Source organism: Diplotaxodon limnothrissa, linkage group LG7 (genome assembly GCF_057381915.1).
Source record: "Diplotaxodon limnothrissa isolate DT_005_m linkage group LG7, D_limnothrissa_male_GT1.1, whole genome shotgun sequence".
NCBI classification, from domain to species: domain Eukaryota; kingdom Metazoa; phylum Chordata; class Actinopteri; order Cichliformes; family Cichlidae; genus Diplotaxodon; species Diplotaxodon limnothrissa.
Window position 1 is genome coordinate 52,521,254 of NC_140602.1, and position 24,158 is coordinate 52,545,411.

Sequence of the window (24,158 nt, forward strand, 5' to 3'; positions counted from 1 at the left end):
GGGGGGTTCAGCTGGCACAGATTCAGGATTGTTAGTACTGATTACATCTCATTTACAATTCTCCGGCATCCTATCTGGGCAGCACGAATCAAAGACGTGCGACTTGAAGATGATGTCACTGACAGCCAATCGCTCAGATGTACAGCAGTACAGTGCAGTTTTGCATATTCATTACACAATGCCGTGCATCAATAGATCAATGGTGTTGCGTGCTTTCTTATGAATACAAACCACAGTGGTGTGCGACACATCAATCACCCTGCAGAATAATCAAACAGCATGGCTCTCCCCTGGGTCAGTGAATACTGTGGATGTGGGGAAAGTGGATGACACCGCAGGTGTTTTCTGCTTACATCCACTTTGATGAGTTACTGTATGAGAGTGTGTGTAGGTGCTTTGGGTGGGGTGGATACGCAGCAAGTATATTTACTGTAGATATTTTTGCTAAAACTGACAAAAAAAATCCTTGCTTGAACTCAGATGTAAGACTTGAGAGTGACCTTGAGTGAACCTAATAAATAGTCAATGATGAATGATAACTGGAGTTAAAAACTAAGACGTGAGACACTTCTGTGGAAGAGAGAAAGAGTCGATGGTATGAAACACCCTTACTTACTTTCTTATATGGCTATCTTTTCTAATTTACAGAGATATGATATCCATATACAAAGTGAAAATACAGTCAATTTTATTGCTTAAATCTTATTTAAGTTAAAAAAAAAGTGTAACTAATAAACATATAATGGAACTCACTTTGAGGGTATAGTAGGAATGCCAAAATACCAAAAATACAGCAGTTAGATAACTGATAACAATAGAATTACGTGACTCTTGATACCAAATTTGATACCATAACAAAATGATAACAGTACTTAAACATAAAGTCTGTAGTTAGACTTCAGTCAGACCATTCATTTAAAACATTATACAGTGGAACCCCGACTTATGAAATTAATTCGTTCCCGAGGGTCTTTCGTAAGTCGAAGATTTTGAGCCTTTTGAGTGAACGATAGGCTATAAGCTAATTACTAACTGCAACAACAATACGACATTCAAGTGGAACAGCGAAGCGCAAGTAGGAAAGCCAAGGGGGTTGTCACATGATTCGGAAGGCATTGTGGGCATTGTAGGCATTCTGGGATCAGCCAGTCAGAGCCAGCGGATTTCGTTACTCGGGCATTTTGCTGTAACATGGGCAGAAATATTGCCGTTAAGTGCCTTCGTAACTTGAATTTTTCGTTAAATGTGGTATTTGTAAGTCGGGGTTCCACTGTATTTTGTTAATACGACACAGACTAAAATGTTAGGATGGTTGCCAGGTACTCTACTAACGTTACTACACTACATGAGCTTAAGTATTTATATAACCTTAACCATCTTAAAGGCTATTGAGGTTAGCAGTCACATGACCTCTAATCATATGACGTCAACTTGTCTGCCATTTTGGATGTGTGACATTGTAGGGTGAAGTGAATAAGGCCCCAGTCACACACTGGCCTAAAGGCTGGTCCATGTCCACCTGGCATCCATTAGTTGTGCGGGAAAATGTAACAACTTGTCTGCAAACACTTGTAAGCTCTCTGCGTAGTGAAACGGTAAAGAAAGTAAAACGCAAACTGGTACGTTCACCTTCAAAGCAAAGGTTTTGCCTTTCAAAGCATGTTAGCTACAGTCCTGATGCACAACTTTGACCTGTTTGCATCACAGTTTAAGAGTTTTATCACAACTTGGCTAGTAGTTAGCAGGACAGTGTCCTGCATGCAAACTATGGGCGACTATGGCAGCCTGCTAAGGACAAAAGTCATCACAAGAAAGTTTTTGGAGCTTCACTCTCTTTGTGAACACATCAGTGGCAGCTGGTAACCTCTAGTAACCATTTACCAACCAGTTTGGGGATAATCATTGCTTCCTCCCAACCAGTGACTGTATCACAACCAAAATGGCAGACAAGCCTCAAGCATGCACATGATGTTACGTAAGAAACTTAAGAAGGATAATACTTTTGATGAGTCAGTTATCACCTGATTCCTACTTCCTTTCTAATGGGCAAGACACTTTATATGACAATGGGACTTTACAATACATAAAAATAAAGTATGCAGAATCTGAATACATAGGAAATGTACACCTTCAATAATACACTATAGAATAAAGTGTTTTGTGAAACCCCATATTTTTCTTTTAAATTCAACAACTGAGTTCACACTATTTAACTGTAGACAAAGGTACTGGGATGAAGCTCAAATCACATGCTGAAGCAAGACAAACTCATTCCTCTGTCAGACTTTAGTGTTTTACTGTGCGATGTGACTGTTTATGTAGCACTTGGTAAAGTGTAAAGCTAAAATATGTCCAAAACATTGCATAAATCTGTTGGTATTTGTGTTATTCAACTATATGTTTGGATTTTTGGCTGCTACATGTTTTTCCACCAGTAGGGGGCAGTCACGAAAAAAGAAAAACTATGTTCGAAAAAGGAAAAGAAGAAGAGTGTATTTTTGGGCTCTGTATGTGAAAGCCACGGTTCTGAAGTACCCAAATAAACTCGGTTCTGCTGTTTACACCAAGTTGTCCTGGAGTGGTGTAACATTTTGGAGGTTCCACCGAGATAGTTTTTGGGACTACTTCACACAGAGGAACACAGTAAAGGAGCGTGACAGAGCAAAGGAGCTAATGCTAACGGATTGCGACAGTCTAGCTAATGCCACGGAAACTGTGTTTTCTCCGGTCGGATACACTGAGAGAGTTTTACTCGTCTTAGTTATCTTTCAAGCATGTCTGTGAACCGTGAAGATTTTTTGTTGGAATTGGAGCAGAAGTTATGTGGACTTTCTTTGGAAGAACTGCTCAGAGTATGTGAACTATGTAATATTACAGAAAAGGGCAGCAAAGAAATACAAAGCAAATCTCGCAGAGCTCTCGTTAAGCTTATTAGCCAGTTTTGTGAACGAGAAGAGCTTTTACAGCGAGAGGATGAAGGCATGTCGGTGCTTCTGGAGCTAAATGATGTGCTGGTTTTGCTGGTGGAGGCGCGGTCAGCGGCTGTCGGCGCAGGAGCGGTGGTCCGGTCTTCATCTTCAGACAGAGCGGAGATGACGGTGGAGGCTGTGCACGAGGAGCAACTGGCAGCGGCGCGGGCACCTCCGGAGCAGCGGACAGGGCCGATGACATCGCTAGAGCATCAGGCGGCTCAAGGGACATCAGCGGAGCAGCAGGTGGCCATGAGGACGTCGCTGGACGGCGAAACACAGCGCAAGGGGAGAGACTGTATTGGCAACAGCTGCTGTAATGTTTCATCAGGTGGATTCAGAAAAGACTTCAGGATAAGTGGACATGTGGGTGAGTCTACAGCTAAAGACACGCTGAGTTTCAGTAGCTTAGAGCACCAGATGGAAAGCGGCTTAAAAACGGGCTACTCTGAAGCTGAGTTTGTGGAGGCTGTCATACGTGCCATCAGTCCTGGGTTAAAACTAAGGAGCTATTTGGAAGGGAAAGAAGATCTCACATTGACCAGCCTGAGACAAGTTCTAAAAGCCCATTATGCAGAAACGGATGCAACAGTACTGTACCAGCAATTAACCAAAGCTACACAGGGGGCAAATGAAACACCACTTGAGTTCCTGATTAGAGTGCTGGATTTGCTCAAAAAATCCTTTTCGCATCTGAGCGCACCCAGTCTAGCCTAAAGTATAACAAAGAACTTGTTCAAAGTCAATGTTTTCAGTCCATTAGAACGGGTCTTCTAAATGACAATGTCAGAGCAGAAATGAGAGCATATTTGCAGGATGAAAACTGTAGCGATGAACTCTTATTAATGAAAATGCAAACAGCCCAGTACAATGAAAGCGAGAGAGCGTTAAAGGCAAAAGCCCACAGGTCATTTAGAACAGGACTAAATGTAGTTGAGCAGAATGTAGCGCTTACTGATCCCCGCACAAGCCAGCCTGACACAAAACCGGCTAAAACCCTCAAAGATAACTCCTTATTTGCAAAAATTGAGGAAAGTAACTCAGCAATTAGGGAACTCACAGGACAGGTAGCTTCACTAGTGCAAACTGTCCAACGAGATAGAAGTGGTGATGGTGGTAGACAAGTCAGGGCGTACAGAAAGGCAGCTCAGAGACCAAAAAGGCGATGCTCTGCATGTCAACAAGAAAACAGGGACTGTGACCATTGTTTCAAATGTGGCAGTGACTCTCACTGGGCAAAGGGATGTAAAGTAAGGGGAGCTCAGAAGCAGGAAAACTGGGCGGGGCTGTGACTGCGGGACAAGCCACAGCTTTACCACCAATGTCCCAATGTGATAACATTCCCAAGGCCCAAAGCTTATCCCTAGCATCACCAACTGACTCAGGAAATCCTAAAATTAGGAACCAACCCCCAAACGTGTTAAATTTAAGTACCAAAAAAAGAAAAGTAGCACAGCTCGTGGGCAGAAAGTGTCTAGTATGGTGTAGAATGAATAACTGCAAAACACAGGCACTGTGGGACACGGGAGCCCAAGTTTCAATAATGAGTGCATGCTGGAAATCAGACAATTTACCTCACTTAGAAGTTCACCCCATCAGCGATTTACTAAGTAAGGATGAACTTTTAGACTTGAGAGCTGTAAATGGATCTGAAGTCCCTTTCCAGGGTTGGGTAGAAGTTAGCCTTAGCCTTTGTGATTCGAGAGGAAAAGCTGTAGCTCAGAATGAGGTTCGGGTTCCAATCCTAGTAAGTCAGGATGTGATGCAAAAACCAATAATAGGGTTTAATGCTATTGAGGAACTGATAAAAAAAGACACTACTCAGTCCAGTGAAAGCTTGTCTTTACTCAGAAACTCTCTAAGAGTAGGATCAAGCAAAGCAGAAGCACTGTTGAACCTTATCCACACCACCAGTAGCGAGATAGTTACTTATCCTATCAGATCAGGACGCAAAGCTATTGTCGTACCGAGTGGACAAATGTACGGCGTTAGTTGTTCCATCAAAACAGACCTAAAGGTAAAAAGTGAAATGCTTTTTGAGCCAGATGAAAACTTGTCTTTAGATGAGGGTCTGAAATCTAACTGCCAGTTGCTGTCTATATCAGGCAGTACCCGCAAAGTCAATATCTATGTTACTAATGCTACCAAACATGACATTGTGCTGCCACCTAAAACCCTTCTAGGTAACATAGAGAGGGTAACACATAGTTATCCTGTAAATCTCAAAGAAGCTCAGATAGGCTCGATTGTAGAAAAAGACAATCAGAACCCACCTAGCTCAGCAGAAGAGCCTTGGGAACCACCTGTCAATTTGGGCCACCTTAACACAGAACAACAGGCAGTTGTCTTGGAAATGTTAAGGGAGGAGTCAGGCGCATTTGCTAAACACAAAGAGGAAGTTGGTTACATAAAAAATTTAAAAATGGATATCAAACTCACTGATCAGATTCCTGTAGCCAAATCCTATAATGCGGTCCCACGTGCTCTCTATGATGAAGTAAAAAGTCACATTCAGGACTTGTTAAAAAAAGACTTTATTCACAAATCAACCTCACCATATGCCTCTCCAATAGTGTGTGTGAGGAGGCGGGATGGAGGCCTGAGACTGTGTGTTGATTATAGGGGCCTCAATAAAAAGACCATTCCAGACAGACACCCTATTCCACGAATACAGGAAATCCTTGATGGACTTGGCGGCAATAGGTGGTTTAGTGTGCTTGACCAAGGCAAAGCGTACTATCAAGGTGAAATCAGCGAAGACTCAAAAAAATATACCGCCTTCACAACACCCTGGGGGCTGTATGAATGGAATAGAATCCCATTTGGACTCACCAATGCACCTGCAGCTTTCCAGCGGAGCATGGAGGAAAGTTTGGGAGGCTTGAGGGACAAAATATGCACTCCATATTTAGATGATGTTTTGGTGTACAGTCAAACATTTGAACAGCATATTGAAGATTTGAGATCAGTTCTCAAACGTCAGCGGGCTTGGGGAGTAAAACTAAGACCTGATAAATGTGACTTGTTTAAAAATGAGGTCCGCTATGTGGGCAAAATCATTTCAGCAGACGGCTACAAAATGGATGACAAAGAGGTACAAGCAGTACGAGCTTTGAAGGACAACCCACCAACAAACATTAAAGAGCTGAGAAAGCTTTTAGGATTTTTAGGATACTACCGAAGCTATGTACAAGATTTTTCAAGACATGCAAAGTGCCTATATGATTTACTCTCAGTTGACCACACCCAAACACCAGCGCGGTCAGCCAAGGCGGGGCATGCTGCACCCACCCAAAAAATCATATGGAGTGACAGCCACCAAAAAGCACTAGACTATTTGCTGGATGTTTTGACTAATCCACCTGTGATGGCTTATCCTAAGTTTGAGGAACCCTTCATTCTGCACATCGATGCTTCAGAAGAAGGCCTTGGTGCAGTTTTGTATCAGAGGCAGGACAGTAAATTAAGAGTCATTGGATATGGGTCAAGAACATTAACACAAGCTGAGAGGAACTACAGGTGGCACTCAGGGAAACTTGAGTTTTTGGCACTAAAATGGGCTGTGACTGAGCGCTTTAGAGACTATTTGTTCTATGCTCCCTCAGTGACAGTGTACAGTGATAACAACCCTTTAACCTATGTTTTAGGCACAGCTAAACTGAATGCAACAGGGCACAGATGGGTTTCCGAGCTGGCTGATTTTAACATAACACTGAAATACCGACCCGGAAAAAGTAACGTTGATGCAGACTTTTTGTCCAGAACACCTTCTAGTATGGATTCATACATGTCAGAATGTACTGAGCTGTGTTCGCCTGAAGTGTTAAGCGCAGTACTGAATGCCATTGAAACACAGGAAGACAAACAACTGGATTGGATATCAGCCATAACATGCAATCCAGAAGTAAACAAAATACTTACAGAAAATCTGCCAGATGTGAGGATCACAACGCAGGAGCTATTGCAAGCTCAAAAGCAGGACCCTGCCATAGCTTATGTTCTTAACTTAAAGAGTACTGGTGCGAGTCTTGACAAGACATCAGCGCTCAAAACCCCTACAGGAAAACAGCTACTACACGAGTGGAAAAAGCTGTTTATCTCAGATGACGGGTTGCTGATACGAAAGACTGTGACTTACACTCAGATTGTGATTCCGGAATCGCACAAAGAACTGGTGTACAAACACCTTCACTGCGAAATGGGTCACTTGGGGGTGGACCGTGTGATGAATTTGGCAAGGAGTAGGTTTTATTGGCCGAATATGTACAAAGATATTGAGTTTTTCATCACACAGGTGTGCAAATGTAATATTCAGAAAAAACCTACAGTTCAGTGTAGGGCCCCCATGTGTCACGTGCCGGCTACTGCACCCTTTGAAATGGTTTCAATAGACTATGTCCATCTCGAAAAGAGCAGGGGAGGGTATGAGTATATTTTAGTGTTACAGGACAACTTCACCAAGTTTGCTCAAGCCTACCCTACACGCAACAAATCTGGCAAAACAGCAGCAGACAAAATTTTTAATGACTTTTCCTTGAAATTTGGTTTTCCTGGTAAATTACATCACGATCAAGGCAGAGAATTTGAAAACCATTTATTCAAACAGCTGCAGAAGTACACAGGAATAGCCAATTCAAAGACCACACCCTACCATCCACAGGGGAACCCAGTGGAAAGGTTTAATCGCACCTTGCTGTCAATGCTCCGGACCCTGGATGAGGAAAAGAAAGGAAACTGGAGTGACTATGTAAACAAAGTTGTGCATGCCTATAATTGCACAACTAGTGACTCGACAGGGTACTCGCCCTTTTATTTACTCTTTGGTAGACATCCACGTCTCCCTATTGATGTAATTTTTGGACTGAGTGAGACGAACAAATGCAAATCATATGAGGATTATGCTCACAAATGGCAACAACAAATGAAAGAAGCATATGACATTGCATCCAGAAACATTAAAAAGACTCTGGCAAGAGGGAAATCACATTATGACCTGAAGAGACAAAGTGCTGTACTCTCACCTGGGGACAGGGTACTTGTCAGGAACATGTCAGAGAGGGGAGGCCCGGGAAAGTTACGCTCCTATTGGGAGGATCAAGTTCACATAGTGATCTCTCAAAAGGGGGAAAACAGCCCTGTTTATGAGGTTAAGCCGGAGCGTGGTGCTGGGCGAGGCCGTATCCTCCACCGCAACATGTTAATGCCCTGTAATGCATTACCGCTTCCCACAATAACAAGAACTGAACGAAGCCACACTACACAGACACAAAAACAAAGAGACCTACAAGACGCATCGAACCATATAGAGAGCTCAGATGATGAAGAACAGTATTGGTCTCAGAGAGTGAGGCACCACCACTGTCAGCCTCAAGGGGATTTAATGGTGTCTGCACCTGCTACTGAACTGGACCAGGACCTTCAGCGAAAGAGCACGGAGCTTATTTATTTATTTTTTTTCTTTTTTTTTTTCTTTTTTAAATGACATCAGAAACAGCAGTATGCGACATTACGTGATGGCAGAGCTTCAGTTCATCCTTTGTCATTTTTTTTTTTTTTTTTTTTTTTTTTAATAAATAGGACAGGGGGAATGAATGAGAGAAAGAGGGGGAGAGAAAGAAAGAAAACCAAAGGGGAGAAGAGACGGTGAGAAGGGGGGGGAAGAGAGAGAGAGAGAAAAAAAAAAAAAAAGAACTCCTGGGTCACCTGTATGGAGAAAAAAAAACAAACAGAGGAGACAGCAAACAACAAAGAGCAACATAATAATAGAGAAAACAAAGCACCATCACAATAAACTAGCTAGCCATAGATATCAATATTTACTAAATAATAAACGATATTGTGCAGCACGCAAGATAGACAGCGCACAGTGTGCTTTGAGGTAGCAGCCAAGAAAGCTTTAGTCCGCGTCTGTGAATACCCATGTGTGCATACCTGTGTGGATCAGCATGCTTGCATTCCAAAGGTTTCTCCATGTAATGATCTGCTAGGGAGTGTGGGGGGGCCACAGCCCCGTCCTCCAGGGTGTGAAGCGGGTATGGAGGAGATCAAAACTCCAGATATCCAGAGGCCCCCAGAACACAAGAGACCATGGAAGACCAACAGAGGGGCAGCCGCGCCACTATTCCAGTAAGAGCTGAGGAGAGTCCCAGATGAGGGCTCGCCCAGCGGCCGCGGAGCAGAAGTCAGGGGGAGTTGCAGTGACGCGCCCGTGAGCTCCGCCGGCCCCCAGCTGCGCCTGAGTGACCGAGCCCCAGGCCGAGAGGCCGGGGGCACCCCACCTCCAAAGGGGGCCCGAGCGAGCCCCAGGCCCCAGGCCCCAGGCCCCGACAAGCGGCCGCCAAGGAGTGAGCCGGTGTGTACCCGGACGCCCACCCCCAGACACAAAGAACCACCAACACACCGCACGGAGCTTAGAGTGGATGCTGAAGAGTTTCAAGTAGAAATGGTGAATGGACAAGGTAACGCTGAACATGACACCTCAGCATCATCAGACACTGTTGCTTCGCCAGGTCAGCCCAGTGAAATGAACCCAGAACTGTCGGAACCGCAGCCGAGAAGATCTCAGAGGGAGAGATGTCCACGGAAAATATTGACTTATGATGCGTTTGGCCAACCAGTTCAAAGAGCAATTGGTCACAGTGTTAACCCATTGTATGCCAGTGCAGCAGCACCGCCATTCTATGACCAGTTTGGAGTACCTTGGGCAGCTCTACAGATGCCTTACTATGCAGCTTATGTGCCAGTTAGTTATTATTGAACTGTGAAAGAGTTTTTTTGAATTTAAATGATGTTACTTTTCAAAAATGTATGGGGACTTACAAGGCCTTACCAATATGGTGACACAAGTATTTGATACTTTTGGGATGGTAGCGTAAGACATTGGATCGTTATGTTTGATGAGGTTAATTGTGATTAAATGGTTACTATCTAAGTTGATAAGCTCCGGAGCACGTGATAAAGTGATAGTAATGTCTTAGAGGGTAATAATTGTATGTGGACTGTTGGAAACAACTCAGCATTGTTATAAGCCGATGCTTATCTGGTAAGAGAGTAACATGTGATTCTGTCACCTGAGGTCCAATAGTGCATCATGAAAGTGATCTTAAAGCACTGCTAAATCCTATTCCGACTTACGCCATCTCTACGTTGTCACAAGGAAAAGAGAAGTATAGTTGTTTATTTTTGTTTCTTATTGTCATGTTTCCTCAATGTTGGGACAACATTTATTTAGCAGGGGAGGAATGTAGCACTTGGTAAAGTGTAAAGCTAAAATATGTCCAAAACATTGCATAAATCTGTTGGTATTTGTGTTATTCAACTATATGTTTGGATTTTTGGCTGCTACATGTTTTTCCACCAGTAGGGGGCAGTCACGAAAAAAGAAAAACTATGTTCGAAAAAGGAAAAGAAGAAGAGTGTATTTTTGGGCTCTGTATGTGAAAGCCACGGTTCTGAAGTACCCAAATAAACTCGGTTCTGCTGTTTACACCAAGTTGTCCTGGAGTGGTGTAACATTTAGTTCACATGTGACGGCTGTTTCGTGTAACTGAATGTTTTCATGATGATCCAAAGGTCAACCCTTTAGGGTGTCTGTGTTTCACACTCCACACATAAACTAATTTAAAGACATATCTGAAGAAATAAAGAAAGAGAAGAAAAATAACTTTTTTAAACTGCACGTGATAAATGAACCTTCACTGAGGCACTATGGCTCGTCTTTTTTAAAAGCGATTCTCTGTACAAAAATAATTAGGTTACAGAGACCAACACAAAAACCCAGAATTTACAGTTAGACAAACATTAAGGAAAGGAGGCCAAAAGGGCATTTAACACATCGGTTCTCAATGAAGAACCGAAAACTATAAATAAGCACTTTCCCCATCTCACTCCTTGAAATATTTGTAACTTTGTGTCTAATAAATTAACAAATTTTTGTAGTTCAGTCCAAACAGATGGAGCTGCCCACATAAAAGCCCTTTCACTAAGCTCTGAATGGACCCTTGGTAAAGATAAGAGCAGAGAGCTTCGAGAGCACAGGCTGTAGCCTGACACTGGGGGTGGAAGTAAATATGAGGACAGATGTAATGGAAGCTGCTTAAAGATGGCCTTATAAGTGAGGGAGTGCCAGCAGATTTATCGTCACAAGCCAGAGATATAACAATATAGCAAAGATCAAACACCACAAATGTTTCAATGAAAGAAAACAACTTTCGAAACTGCCGGAGTCTTTTGCAAAAATTGGGATTTTTCTGCTAGATCACGCTGATTTCAGCTTCCCGGTTCATTCACTGTGTCTGTTATCTGTAGAACTGATGTAGATAACTGTACATGCAGTATGCAATGCGACTAGAACCAGTGAGCGCCAGTAAGTTAGAAATCACACAGAGGCCCCATGCAGTGAAAATATTATTCATAACCTCTTCTGGGAGTTGTCTGAACTTGGCGTGGTGACCAAGTTCACTGTGTCTCGCATGCCCCTCTCCATCTGTGTCTACAGTTCCAATGTCAAAGTGATAATGATGTGAGAAGTCTAATAAGGGTGACTTCGGGGCCTTTTATGAAAGAAAAAAAGAAAAACAGCCAACGTCTAGGAGAGAAATGTCTGAATGTCAGAATGGGTCAAGCCTAATGTTTATTAAAGTATGACTGCCGTATGGATTTTCTCACTTCCTGCAGGTGGGCTAGTATACCATCAGAACTGCTTGTTCAGTGACTTAAAAAAAACAAAAAACCTTTCTATTCCAGCTTATCCACATCTGACATTTGATGTTATTCTTCTAAAAAGAAGCAATCTGGTATTCAAATCTGACATCTTTTACGCTACGTGGCTCACCATGTGTGAGAACATCAGGCTCTCTTCCCTTCATAGCATTATTCTGAAAACCGATAAAAAATTATTATTGTAAACCTTTCAGTGTGATTTGGGACCTAGGGCAATAATAAGCAGGCTCGCTTTAGATGTCTTTCCACAAAATATTGAATAAAAACAGCTATTTTCCAGCACTCTATTTCTTCACCTGCCCATTCAAAAAAAAAAAAACTTTAATGATGGACAGTTGGTTAACAGTGCACCAAATCTGCAGGCACGCTGTAAGATCACTTCAGAAAATGTCTTAAAGTTTGCAGATATGCAAATCTGCAGCTGTGAACTAACCCATTAGAAGTACTTTCCAGGCTACCCCTGGGAGGTTCCTCTTCCACTCTTCACCTGCAGTCAGTGGTGGGCATCAAAATATTCCACCCTGCTGCTCACTTACAGCTCTGCATGGTCAGAAAAATCTCTTGAGGGCTCTGAATATTTTATTTATTTTTCCTATTTTCAGTGGATTTTTCAAAGTATACTGTGAGTGCTTCAAAAAGGAGAGTGACCTGTGACCACCCCGCACTGTCCAACACACCGCTTTAGTATAAGTCAGACTAATCGGCTTCTTCTAATGTTTTTTTTTTTTTTCCAGGCGCATCGAGTTGCTGTAGTGTATTAAGGTGTATACAGAATGAGTCCTGGCAGAGAGACAGACAAAAAGTCAGACAGAGAGACTCCTAATCAATAGCCCTTTAATGGTCATCTTTATAGCAGGACCATTGTCCTCGCAGCCTGGCCCTCACTGCTCTCCCCTTTCGCACTCGGGGTGCGGTGGTAGCCGTCCTGCCTCTCTGAAGGACATCCGAAGAGTTTCAAAGGCGATAACAAATCAAACTGTTCCCTGAATCTAATATCAAACAGGCCTGGTGTCAGCATTTATTAGAGAAATCAGATTCTCCCCCTCCTCCGTTCCCTCGTCTCCCCCCTTCACTCTCCCACTTGCAGTATTCCAACACACAGCGGCCCTTTGAAGTCGAAAGAATGCAGGATCGCAAATTACCCAGGAGACGTAGCTGATAGTCTTTGAAGCCCTCCTTTGATAGTGTTGTTTTCTGCTCTCCCCGAGCATCTCTCTCCCTCTATCTCTCACTTGCCTTTTCCTTCTTTCCACACACAGTGTAACTGACAAACAAATTTGGCCAATGGTGCGATTACACAAGTATACTATAATGCTTAATAATAAGCACGACCTTCTAGGAAGGGACAGAACCCTTTAATGTATCATTTGAAAGGAAACCTAATGAGGTTCACATGAAACCCAAAGCGTTATTATACATATTAACTCCACAAATTTGATGTTACAATAACATTTGTGCATTACACAATTTTTTAAAGGTTGCCGAAGCCTTTGTACCACATGCCAGCATGAGAATCTGAGCTCTGCTGTAACTAAAGCTCATGGCCTTTGGCACAGTAAGCTCTTTCTTTCCCGCAAAAAAGAAAAGATGCAAGTCCATGGGCATGATGTAATTTTCCCTTAGCCATAGTTTTTTCATAAGTTGCCTCAGAATTGTCTGCACAGATGTCGTTGTCACGGAGCACTTCTGTTTACTCTGGTCTCGACACAGTACATCTTTTAGGGGATCTAAAGACATCCAGACTTTTTATCTCCAAGTCAGACAGCCTGGCGTATAATGCATGGAAGCACCTGACAGGAAATTCCCACTTGTTAAACTACTGTTTGGGTGTAGAACTGACTAAACAACTTGCAGTACGTGTTAAAACTTCTTTCACATTTCAAAATGTATATTGGGAATTATGGTATTGTGAAATCCTGTTACTTAATATACATATTTGAAATAGCCGAGTGATTACTTTACTTACTTATTTTTGCATAAGTTTGCAAATGTGTACAAGTTTATCGAATCATATTAGTGCCGCTATTGATACCATATGGACATTTGAAAATGTTCTCACTCTCCCTTTGTGTTTAAAAAACAGGTAGAACCAACAAAATTGTTAAAAGCAAATAAATGCTAACATCCAAACCCAAAGCCCTATTAAACAATAGATCCAATGTTATTTAATGTCTATTTAATGCTATAAATTCATATATACAAGTTAAATATTTTGTTTAAAGGATTAGTTCTTAACTTGAAGTAAAGGTAACAGTTTTGCTACGCTATGCTAATGTTAGCTAGGTAAGTTAACCAGGTAACATGAACTGTGGCTCATTTATTGACAATGTTGCAGAAAATCTAAAACACAGCAATTATTCTTATACAACATTAAAAAATGTTTTTGCATAAAAAGCTACAGACAGACCATATCAGCAACAAATGAGGTAGCAGGTGCCAGGCTAGCAGCAAGCTGTGAAAAAAAATTAGTGCTGTCAGCGTTAATCTTGTTAAAATGACGTTAGTGCGGTTATCTCAGTTAGCGAGTTAGAGCGGATCGCCCTGTGTGTTGGGCTGCACTGCGCTAACGCGTTAATGAGCTAACCACGCTAACGTGTTGACGTATTGCAGCCCCACGCTAACTCGCTAACAGAGATTTGCAGTGTTAATGCGGTTATGGCGTTAACGTCATTTTAACAAGATTAACGCTTATAGCATTAAAACATTTTTAAAAAAAAAATCGTTTCCTGTCATCATCTCTTGATAAACGTTTCTGACATAGAAATATTATATAGATAAATATTATATAGGTAAAGTTGGCACATGATGATGGCAGATTTTAAAATAATCTACTATTTGATCATTAAGTTCACTGAAAAGTTTTTAGAATAAGTTGAATTTGTGACTCTTTTGCACATCTCCAGGATCTCCCCATGTCTTCAATATGAACATGCAAGCAAACAAAGTTTATGCTTCAACATTTTAGTTTTTGTTTATCGTTGCCATATGGGTTGTTAATTTGATCTAATTGTAAACATGTATAGCTTCTTTTGTTTAATTGCTACATTTAAGTTTGATTCGCACAAAGACGGGTTGACTCAAGGAGGCTACTGTTTGAATGTAGGCACAAACATGCTAAGACGATATTTTCTTCGTCCACATGATAATTGTTCTGTATTGTTCGTATTAGCATAAAGTATTTTCCTTATTTTAATTCTATAAATTCATAAATGCAGCAGAGACATGGAATTATAAGTTAAAAGTACATAACCATCACAAATAGCCCACTGCGGAGTAGTCACATCTTTAGATCTTAATGATTTACACCTACTGGGAATGTTAAGAGACTAATTTATATTTAATAGGACACAGCAACTTTATTATGAGGCCCAAATATGTTAAGCAGCTATTTACATTTTTTAAAAAATAACTGTTTGAACTTAGATAGTTTAGACAATTGACTGTGCCAGCTGATATTTTGTGTGGAGGAAAACAATGACTGATTTAGGATTATAGAAAGGTTTTGATGCTTCATGTTATCATCTGTGACTTTTTTTTAAAATAAGTGTCCAGGATGTTGGAAATAAACTAAGGATAACACCGAGTCCCTTGAACAGGCTGTCACTTATGAACACTGAAGCAGTACTATTTGGCAGTTGTACTTTGAAGACTTGATCAATGACTTTTTGCCAAAGGAAGCCAAAAAGGAGGCTGATACTTTAAGGAGGACATTTTCTCTAGGGTTTTATTTAGATTAAATTGTGTGTTTGTCTGCTTAAGATGTAGCTTATAATATAGTGCTGTATGGATTCAACATATTAAAATAACACAAGTAAGCACAAATAAATGCTGTGTTGTTAGAATAGAATAGAATAGAATAGAATAGAATAGAATGGCTTTATTGTCACTATACAGTTGTACAATGAGATACTGCTGTGTGCTAATAAATGATCAAATAGATGTGACGCTTACTCTTTTGCATGGGTAGGAAGGAGGACCGGTTATGGCCAGAACCCTTAGTCAGTGGTTGGTTTTATTTATCTAATTTTTCCTATGGTGTATTTAGATTTAACTTTTTTTTATAATTATATAGTAAGAAGCTATTGAAAATAGAGTAGTAGTATTGGCAAAACAATAAAACATGTACAGTAATTGCCCACAGTGGTTTTTATTTTATTTTATTGGCAAACAATTAAAAAAAGATTGTAAGTAGTCTATCAGTGCTATGTTGCTAATGCAGTCAGTATTTCTGAGGTCATTTTGAGAACAATAGTCTCGTGCTTGGAGAGACTGAACTGTCATTGCTCACTAACACATAATATTGACTCATTATATAAATGATTTAATGGACTGAGGACTAGGGTTGCAAAATTCCCGGAATTTTCAAAGATGGAATCTTTCCACGGGAATTAACGGGAATTTATGGGAATAAACGGGAATTAACGGGAATTTATGGGAATAAAGTGGGAATTTTCAAAATTGAAGGTTGGCTCTTCTTAGGGAACTTAAATATAGTTGAGGAAAGTATATTTTAGCATAATATTGACAAAAACAAACAAATGCAATTCAAATACACTTGAATATCCATGCCATTCCTTAATCACATGTACAGAGCACAAGCTTGCTGCATGGCTATTGAGACCACCTACTGGCACTGTGCATGCCTCCATCACATGTACACATGGACCACACTTTTGAGCCTGAAGGACAAAGAGTATTAAAGGCACACATTTGAGCCTGTGGACTTAACAAGTGAGGTAAGTTTTGATGATATTATGGGAAAATATATTCATTAAATGTTTAAATTGTGAATATCACATAAAATGTATTAATCTGGTAGATAGCAATCTGATAAGATGCTAAATAAAATGCTAGCATCTGATAAGATGCTAAATAAAATGCTAGCATCTGATCAGATGCTAAATAAAATGCTAGCATCTGTTAGATGCTAAATAAAATGCTAGCATCTGTTAGATGCTAAATAAAATGCTAGCATCTGTTAGATGCTAAATAAGCCATAGCTAGTATAACATAAAGAAGATGCTAGCTTCCTCATTTGGTTGTTTTGTTTTGAAGATCATTCCAGTTGTTTAGCTAGCCTTACTATTTATATCTGTTTATTATCATATTGCAATTGTATTATTACGATCTCTTGCATTGCATTAGCATTTTTACAAGCTCTTGTTTTATTTTACAGAAAAATGCCACGTGCGCTATCTGATGTGTGGAGACATTTTACACCAGCTAATGTACAAGGGAAATCTGTATATATGTGTAAGTATTGTGATAAGACGTACGTGAAGAATGCCACAAAAATGCAGCAGCACATTGCAAAGTGCAAAAAAATTCCTCAAGGCCCAACACATGCAGCAGCCAGGAGTTCCACTCAAGGGGAAAATGAATCTGTTTCAGCTGTATCAGAGTCAGATACCCACTCATCAGCTCCTGGTCCCTCTGGCATCAGAGGATTCTTTGATTTTATGGATGACACTAGCCAGAAAAACGCAGATGAGTGTTTCGCTCGTGCAATCTATGCAACTGGCTCACCCCTGATGCTGACATCCAATGTGTACTGGAAGAGATTTTTGAATGTTCTCCGACCAGCATACATTCCCCCAACCAGACATGCATTGTCTACTCATCTACTGGATGAAGAGTTCAGTCGAGTTCAAGCAAAGGTGAAACAGACCATTGACCAAGCTGACTGTATTTCAGTCATCTCTGATGGATGGTCCAATATCAGGGGACAAGGAATTATTAACTACATAATCACCACTCCTCAGCCTGTGTTCTACAAGAGTGTAGACATAAAGGAAAACAGACACACAGGCCAATACATTGCAGATGAGCTAAAAGTGATCATCAATGACCTTGGACCAGATAAGGTTTTTGCACTGGTCACTGACAATGCAGCCAACATGAAGGTTGCCTGGGCACATGTGGAGGAGACCTACCCTCATATAACTACTATTGGCTGTGCAGCCCATACACTAAACCTTCTCCTAAAAGACATAATGGCACTAAAAACAATGGACACTCTGAATAAGAGAGTGAAGCAAGTTCTGAAATATGTTAAAGGCAAACAAGTAACTTCCGCTACATTTCTGTCAAAGCAAAAGGAAAAGAACAAGAGTACTACACTGAAGCTTCCCAGCATAACGCGATGGGGTGGTGTTGTTATCATGTTTGACAGCCTTCTGGAGGGAAAGGAGTCTCTGCAAGAGATGGCCATATCCCAGTCTGTAGGCATCGACAGTGACATCAAGAAGGTCATCTTGGATGATGTGTTCTGGGAAAGAGTATCTAGCAGTCAGAAAATCCTCAAACCTATTGCAGCAGCAATAGCGAAGATAGAGGGGGATGGTGCCATCTTGTCAGATGTCCAGTGCCTTTTTGCAGAACTCAAAGAAGAAATCCAGACAATTCTGCCCACTTCCCTACTACTGAAAGCAGAGGAAACGGCTGTGGTCAAGTCATTGGAACAGCGGAGGGAGTTCTGCATGAAGCCAGTGCATGCAGCAGCATACATGCTGGACCCCAAATATGACAAGGGCATACTTTCCGGGGAAGAGATCAACGGTGCCTATGCGGTCATTACAGCCATGTCTGACCACCTGGGTCTCGATAAAGGCAAAGTTCTAGGCAGTTTGGCAAAGTATCGAACAAAGCAAGGCCTTTGGAAAGGGGATGGAATATGGCAGTCATGCCAGCACATATCTGCAGCCACCTGGTGGAAGGGACTATGTGAATCTGAGGCCCTTGCACCTGTAGCCTCCATCCTCCTCCAAATCCCACCATCATCAGCCGCCTCCGAGCGCAACTGGTCACTGTTTGGGAACACCCACACAAAGGTTCGCAACAGGCTCACAAATGTGAGAGTGGAAAAGCTGGTCGGCATTCGGGCAAACCTACGGCTCTTTGAGCCTGACACAGAGCCATCCTCAACAAAGCTGGAAAGTGACACTGAAGAGGAAGACTCAGAGTTGGATGCTGAGGAAGTGGACATGTTGTTGGATGATGATGAGGTCCAGGAAGAGTCTATTGACTGAGCAAAAATGAGAAAAGAGGATTGCTTGAAGGAAGATTTGAATGTTTAATGGGACGTTTTGGAGGATAAGTGGCATTTTTCATTTAACCTTTTGAATGGGACTTTGTGGAGATTTTTGGACAGGGGGCATTTTTGAATGAGCGGGGTTAGGGGATGGTAATATTGAACTCAACATTTCTGTTTTTATTCATCCATGAAACAAGTTATTGAAACGTGTTCTATTCTACTGTACTTACAAATAAATCTGTTTAAATATCTGTTGAAAACATTTTGCATGGAGGTTTTCTTATGATTTCTGTTTATATTTATGCTTGGAAATAATATATTCCCAGTTAGTTCTCCTAAATTCCCATTAATTTCCATAATTCCCATTATTTCCATGGACAGTTTCCAATATGGAATATTTCCAAAATTCCCAAGCTTAACTTACCATGGAAATTTACCGGAAACTTTTCGGAAATTTACCGGAAATTTTCCGCCCCTTTGCAACCCTACTGAGGACACTTTTAAAGTTGGTGTGAGGAACTTTTTTTTAGGTCAACTTAGTTATAAGTTTCCTTCCTTTTCATGTCACAAGATCTAAAAACGTAGTAATAGTTCTGAGCATGAATAAAACTGATATCACACCATTCCTGTTCTTTACTTTTAATCACCGGGGAATTCAGTGCATCATCTTCATAATGCAAGTACAGATCACTTCCTAAGAGATGATGCAACTATTTTGAATTCAAGTGTAATGACAGTCCATTGTAGTTGGATTTTTAAAACTCTTTCATAAATCTTAAATGGCCCCTGGTTCATTAAAGACATGCTATTCAAGAGTTCCTTGGTGCGCTGTTGTGTTTGACAGGTTTGACAAACTCAGCTTTGCTTTTGAAGGACGATGAAGAACACGCTTGCCTTCATGCGACCATGACGTGCACTTGAAGGGCAACATGTCACATGGTATCGATGATGGTAAGGCACAGATGCACATGAATACACAAGTACACCCACACTGATCTGGAAGCAAATATGCAGAACCTCCCTGATGTAGAGTGCTATAGCTGCATCGCTCTGGTGGTTTGGGAGCTTCACGTCCACTTAGATAATTAACAGTGATCAAGGGTCGTCCTGCCTGTCATAGTTGCCTCATGTTACTGCCTGTTCAAAAGGACTCAAACTCTCTGGCCTGAGCTAAAAGGAAAGCTACACACAGGCTCATATTCACATCTAATAAGCCCAAGTGTAAATGTGAGTATAGGTTTTTGAGGTGGGGGCTGGAATCTGACTTATTTAATATGAACAAGGGAAGATCAAGCGCTTTCCACCCACATCCAGGGAAGGCTTTGAAAGGGACCAAAAATATAAAACACACCCAAATGTGCCATTCAGCACTGCATTACTTAAAAATGTTCAATATTAGGACTTTAAGGGATTTGTACTTTTTTTCCCCCTCAGTCCATTTGTCCATTGGGTTATTTTTTTAATTTAGTAAACTGTGCAAAATTACAATACTGTATTAAATAAATGTCTGCCTGCACAGTGCTGTTCCTGTATGAATTGCACACCCCCACACATATACGTATATAAATAGATCAATGTATTCAAATACACATACACACAATCCTACCCACATCTAAAAAATCTGCATACCAAGATCCTCAGCAGTGGTGATTATGAAGGGTAACTCTCTACCAAAGAGGAAGTGCATCACATCAGCACCACAGTGGCTTTTAAAATCTTCAAAGAAAATAAAATTAATCTAAGAAAGATCTTCAGGAAGGAAAACTATACAGAAATCATATCCCTTCTGTCATTTTGGCCAGGTCATTGTGGACAGGTAAAAATTCATAAACCTCTGAATAAATGCTGGTCAGGGACACAAACCAAAATGCTATTGAATTAAATTTTAGATTTCTCAATATAATACAGTGCAACACTTCCAAATTGGATCAAGAATTCAAACATGAATTGTCACATGTTGGCCCGTTCCAAGAACCTCCTGCTTTCCAGTGTAACAATTTAATTTTTGTTATACGATTTAACTGATCTAAGCCATGAAACTGCTCCTGCAGTGTTGTATTGCCTATAAACAGCATGATGTTTACTTGTACAGTCACAATGATTTATTGGTGGGGCCAATATTACAACCTGGTCTCACAGGCAGTTTGTGATATAATCACAACCTTTAATTTATTGATTCATGTTGCTGGAGTGGATATGCTGGATAACCTGGGTTTCACAACCTTATTTTATGCCCCTGAACGCAGCTCTACATCAGAATTTCATGACCCATATTTGAGTCATACATATAATTTGTGTGGCTGTTAAGCACGTTGTTAATTATTATTATCAGGTTTAGAAAAAAATAGTGGTTTGACTTTAAACACCATGATTTCTACTCTTTAAAAAAAAAAAACTCGGTTGCCACGGTGACATCTCCTATTCTGTACAACAAAAGCTGTGTCCAAATTCAGAGGCTGCATCCTCCTGAGGCCGCATTTGTAGGCTGATTACTTAACAGCGACGCGACGGCTGTCCAAATTCGAAGACTCCTCTATATGCGGCTAACAAATGCGTCCTCCTTTTCCCCAGATTTTAAGGATGTATCCTTCATGGCCTAACTTATCCCCAGAATTCATAGCGCGGCCCAGCCAATTCGTTTCTAACAATGGCGGCAACTACTTAGTTTTAATATTACTCTTTCTGGGTCACAAAATAAATTTTTAAGATATTTTCGGGAGTGAATGTGGCTGTGTAAACTTCAAATAGCTGCTCGTTTTATCAAGACATCTGTCATGGTCCGGAGTCTGTGACTCCGTGTTTATGTTTAGTCTATTAGTATTCTGTGGTTTTGGTTACCTTGGGTGTTTGTATTCTTCTGTTCATGTTCCTATGTTCTGTGTCCCCCAGTCTGTGTTAAGTTGGTGTGTTATGTCATTGCGTGTATGTGTTTCCTGTTTTATTGTGAAGGTCTGCGTCTTATGTGAGTGTTTTCAGTTTGCCTCCCTAGTCTCGTCACGATAATCACTCCCAGCTGTGTTCCCCACCTGCGTGTAATCTCCCTGTGTTCTCTGGGTGTATTTAAGTTGTGTCTTCTGTCATGGTAGTTGCTGGTTCGTCTGCGTTATTTTCCTCGCCGCCATTCTGTGTTTATTCCTCCAGCTTCCTGGTCATTCTCCCTGCAAGGTACCCTCGTTAGTGTTCTGGTTTCGTGTTTAGTTTAGTTTTCCCAGTTTAGAGTTATTACCGTTCTGTTTCTCGCCACCCCTTTTGTTGTTCTTATCCGGTTGTAAATAAAGCTCATCCTCCACTTAAGCAGTCTGCATTTTGGGTCCTATTTCATATTCCACACGGCTTGCCCCGGCAAACCGTGACAACATCACATATTTGCAAAAGTGCTATGAAGTTTTTGGAGACGTCTGTTACCCACAATCTCGAAGCTAACAGGAGGTCGAGGCCCACTACAGCTGGTGGGAACACCGCACTCCCGGCACATCGTGCCTCGTTGGCTTCAAGCTGGTGGCCTCCGAAGGATGCGTCCGAAACATCTGCGAGATTTCGCAAAGATTCATCTTAATTTTTTGTTTCTCCCATGTCCCTTGCAGGGCTTCATAATAAACAGCAAAGTCAGTATTTAGTTTTTTTTCAGAGTTGTGATTTTTTTCTGTCACTTTTGGAAGATCTTCTTGTTTGCTGAGATGTGAGTAGTTTCTTTGTTATTCAGCTTAAATTTGTTTACTTAGAATTAGTTATTCAGCGCCATTTTATTGCTGTTTAATTTGCTTGTTTGCACTAGAAAAAGAGAAATGATCATCATTAGTGTGCCACACACTAATGATGATCATTTCTTTTTGCAGCTTTTAAAAATTGAAGTAAGAATATCCAGCCTTATTCTTTTTATTCATTGTTGTGTTTACCACAAATCTTATGAGATAGGGAGTCTTAAACTAATAACACGGTTTGTGTAAACAGTGGAATGCCTGGTCCATTTGAAAGATGTCCATATATTTTGTGTTGATGTGCGTGTGATGGGATATTCAACACTGTCAGCTGACTCTCTGCCTCTCTAGAGGCTTCATTGAAGTCACACATGTGACTTGAAGTCTTTAGAGTGCTACTTGCCCTTTACACAGCAGAAGAAGAGTCACTGAGACTGATTTTTATTTTTTTTTAAGTAAAAGAACATCCATGTTTTGTAGTATTTTATTGTATAGTATGAGAACAAAAACAAATGCGGGTTTTTTTAGGAGTTTTCTGGCATTGTCTAGACAAAACATCAAAATATTCAGAAAATTGTTGCCATAGAAAATAGTTGGTCACAACTTCATGTTCTAGGGCAATAATAACAATACTACTACTACTAATACTAATAATAATAAATTAGACCATAGGAAAATACATAATTTGATAATAATTATATATTGGTTGGTGCAGTAGTGTGATAATTCAAATACACTAACGAGACAAAGGCAAGGCTGTTTGTTCCAGTCATACACTGTCCTAAAGGAAACCAAAGTGTTCTCTCCCGGATGGACTGCAGTTTAAAACAATTGCATAATCACTGATGTGTGTCTCTCAAAGCTTCAGTGATACACATTCTCAGCCAGTACAAAACATAACAGGACACACAAGGGTGCAGGATCTTTTCATCTCCACATTATCAGTGAGATTACTAATGAGAGCAGTTGTATGTGCTTATAATACCATCAGTTTCAGCCTATTGAGCCTTGTGAGCACACAGGCAGTTCTCTGCAACTGTGGGAGTTATCAAAGCGTGTGTGTGCGTGTGTGTGTGTGTGTGTGTGTGTGTGTGTGTGTGTGTGTGTGTGTGTGTATAATTAGTGTTGAGGAAGAGGGATAGTGGGGTTAAACTAAACACTATGGAGAACCATGAGATCTGGGAGAAAGGATGAGGGAAGGCTTTTCTCTCTGCACAGTCATGCACAGAAACAGAGACTTGGCTCTTATTCTTTGCCCCTTTCTTTCCCATTTCATCATCTTTTTAGAGCTATAGTGCACAGAGGGAGGAGAGGACCCCTCTGCTGGGACAAAAGCATCTCATCTTAAGGATGAGTGGGTGGAATTAATATGCATTGGAAATGGGGGGAATAGAAATTGAAATAAAAGGAAGTTAATTGTCCCATGACCTTGTTTGTCTTTACTTCATTTGTACAGATAAAGTGCTTAAAGACGAACTCTACTTTGAAACCTCAGTCCCGCCTCCTGTGTTACTGAGACTGTAAATGTCTGACACAGCCCTCACAATACATTGATAAGGCTATTGTACAGTTTCACAGTGTAAGCAACACCTCTTCGTCCCAAGGTGTCAAACTGCTGTTCTGTCAGGAGCTGACTGTGTGCGATACACACAAGCTGTCCTTTGTTGGCTCTGCCTTGACGCACTGGCCGTACAGGACCTCCTTTGAAGACTCCAGATTAGGAGAGTAAAGGGACTG